This window comes from Tupaia chinensis, unplaced genomic scaffold (assembly GCF_000334495.1).
Source record: "Tupaia chinensis unplaced genomic scaffold, TupChi_1.0 Scaffold000622_1, whole genome shotgun sequence".
Lineage (NCBI taxonomy): Eukaryota > Metazoa > Chordata > Mammalia > Scandentia > Tupaiidae > Tupaia > Tupaia belangeri.
The window spans coordinates 1,157,096-1,160,214 of record NW_006160142.1 but is presented as its reverse complement, the minus strand read 5'-3'; the positions used below and the strand labels follow the sequence as shown (position 1 = coordinate 1,160,214).

At 39.0% G+C, this 3,119-nt stretch overlaps 1 pseudogene; it reads right to left on the bottom strand.

Moving 5' to 3' along the window:
* LOC102478676 (NEDD8-activating enzyme E1 regulatory subunit-like) overlaps nucleotides 1–2,410 on the bottom strand; it is a 36,176-nt pseudogene extending 33,766 nt beyond the window's left edge.
* Nucleotides 2,411–3,119: the final 709 nt, after the last annotated feature.

Below are 3,119 nucleotides of genomic sequence, written 5' to 3'. Positions count from 1 at the left end.
TGACTCTGCAGCAATAAAAGGAATCGCTGACACTGTCTGCAAGCTATGTACTGCGCACTGTCCTGAAAGCTGTGTTTTTTCTTTTTTCTTTTTCCATTTTGGTTTTTATGCCTGGTTTTGGGTTTTTGTTTTGTTTTGTTTTGTTTTTTTGGTGGGGTTGGTTTAGGTTTTTTGTTTGTTTTTGCAGCCTCAAAGGACATATTCTAAGCACTTCTGACATTGTGAGTTGTATGTTTCTTTGTTATATGTGTTGGATGCTGCGGGGTTGGAACCATTCTGTGCACTGTAGGATGATTAACACTATGACTGGTCTCTACCCACCAGGGGCCAGTAGCACCCTCTCAGTTCGGCCATCAGACATTGCCAAGTACCCCCAGCAGAGCAAAATATTTCTTAGCTTAGAATCACTGCATTAACTCTTAATATTCATATTCATAACCATCCCAAGATATAAGCACCATGTTTAATTTTTCAGGCCTCCAGAAGATTCCAATCAATCTCCCTTTAAAAAATATGGTGGTGGGGTCTTAATCAATTTTTCTCTAAATCTGTTAGTTCTCAATTTTGCTGTTATAAAACCATGAGAAAGAATTCTCATTCCTTTGTATTCTCACAGGAATCTCAAAGCAAGTAGTTGCTGTTTTCTCCGGACAGAATATCCTTGGCTCATCCTCAATCAGAACCCTGGTGTGTAGAAGACATTTCAGTATGGGAGTTGGTTGCAATGAAAAAAGAAATGGTTTGCTCTGTTTATCCAATTCAGTAAGGTGATTTCCAGTTTAATTAGCTCTCTTGGCTGACATTGGGGCCAGTGCCTCTGTAGCCTGCATTAAAGAATTATCAGTAAAACATAAGGCTCCATTGTCCCATTTTAATGAGACCATTTCATCCCCATTTTCAAAACTGTAAGCCAGAGGAAATATCTCTTTTTCTGACAAACATATGGGTGGCAGGTAACTGGACAGTCCATTTCTCTTCTGATTTGAGATCTCCCCTGGAGAGCCTGCTTTGTTCTCCGAAGCACTCCATTTCCCCAGGGCATCACCTTGCTGAGTATCTGCCCACCTCCTTAAAAGCTCTGGGTCAGTTATGAAATCAAGCGGATTCCTGCTCAGAAACTATAGACTGACCATGAACACCAACACCTATGTTTTAATATTACACCCAAATCTCTTCCAAGAGCTTTTATTTTATTAGGGAGGTCATGTAGTCAGTTAACCTTGTGGGCTTAGTCAGGCTGATGGCTTGCAATTTTGCCTTAGCTCCTCCTGACAGCTTGGTTTTAGAGTTTCTTAGACCTCTCAGAGTCCCAGTCACCTCGTTCAAAAAAAAGAATTAATCGTGTGTCAGGTCAGGTGAGGATAAAATGATATGAGGACTGAGAGAGCAGCACATATTCGACACGTAGTAACTGCTATCATTACTGCCTTTTCTTTTTCCCTAATTTTACAGATATTCATTGATCATTTCTTTTTTCACATATGTGTCTATGTACAACCTTCCTCGAATTCTCTACTTCCTAGGACTACCCACTCTATGGTTTTTAATGTGTATGCATTATTATCTGAGTCTTGGGCTTTATTTGATTTTTCTCAGTCCTCCCAATTTTCAGAGTGTTTATGAACATCATCTCATGTAATCTTTGAATTACACCAGTACACAAGGAAAGCAGGTACTATGGGATGAATCCACACACAGGAAGGGTTTACACAGGGATCTCCTCACGACCTGATGATACCTCTTAGACCACCAAGATGTTCCACTTGTTTCATTATTGAGTGTTTTCATAAACTTAGTTTTTTATTTTCTGTCACGTGAGGGTTTTGAAGTGGAGCATCACTCCATGTTTCTGCCACCTCTCAGCCATCCATGAACTCGCATGACAGGCTCATGTGAACTGAGACCGCAAAAGTAAATAGACAATTGGCAAAGGAGGTCATCTTTAAGCTAGATGAGGGGAATTTTTTGAAAGAGTATGAAGACCCAGATGTGAAAGAATGGGAAAAGCCTTCAAGGCTACTTCACCATGCTGCTGGAAAGACTCCTAACTACTTTCTTTTCTTTTCTTTTTTTTTTTTTTTTTTAAGAATTATTTTATTTAACTTTCTTTATACATTTAAAAGAATTTTTTTTTTTTTAAATTTGACCAGAGAGGGAGAGAGAGAAAGTGAGAAAGGAAGCCACCAGGTTCAGGACTCGAACCATAGTCGCCCAGGTGAAAGTCCAGTGCCCTTAACCACCATACCATCTGCCAGCCCCCTGACTGCTTCCTATAGTAGGTGACACCAAACCACTTCAGTAATTTGGCTTGCTTTTTTCCACATTGCTGCCTCATTTCTAGCTTCTCTTGTTGACTCTGGACTGCACTTTTATTTCCAGTTTCAATTCTCTGTGTGTAGCTAACCACCATCTACCGTGTGGAATATTTTGTTTCTGGTTGTATTTATCACAGAGTGGCTCCTAATCCTTATGTCATCTCTGTCTCTGAACTCCCAGAAGCAGGAAAACTCCAGAATTCATTCACTAATCTCTGGGATTATAGGAGTTTTCCACTCTGGTTTCACAGTTTCCAAAAACTCTTAATGAAACTTTGAATCTAAATTTTATTTATTTCCCAGGGCTCCCTAGTATAACTTCAACTGTGTAAACTTCAAGTCTTTGTGTAGAAATATCCAAAGGAATCATTCTTGGTCTGGAATTTGACTATCACCAAGTTTGAATGGCTGCAGAGATACAAACTTTCCACTTAAGGGAATACAATGTTTCCCTTTATTGAATTTTCAGAGTTTATTGCATTCTCTGATTAGAAAGAATGGCATGCATAGAAGAAAATGTCCTTTGCTAGAGGTAGATGAGGAGCTCCTCCGACTGGCAATGAAAATAATAAACAATAGGCTGATTGTTACCCTTTAAAGAGGAGCCAAGAGCCACAGCTCAGATAGCACAACTGTAAGAATTTTGTAAAATTTCTAGAACCTTTGTAACTTTCCTAGTAATGTTATTTTTGCTATTACCATCTGTTTCCCCATAATGATTAGCACTAAACTTCTTAAAATAAAAAGGGATTGTGTGCTTATCTTCAGGACATTAAGAAAAACAGAAATTTGGCTTCACACACT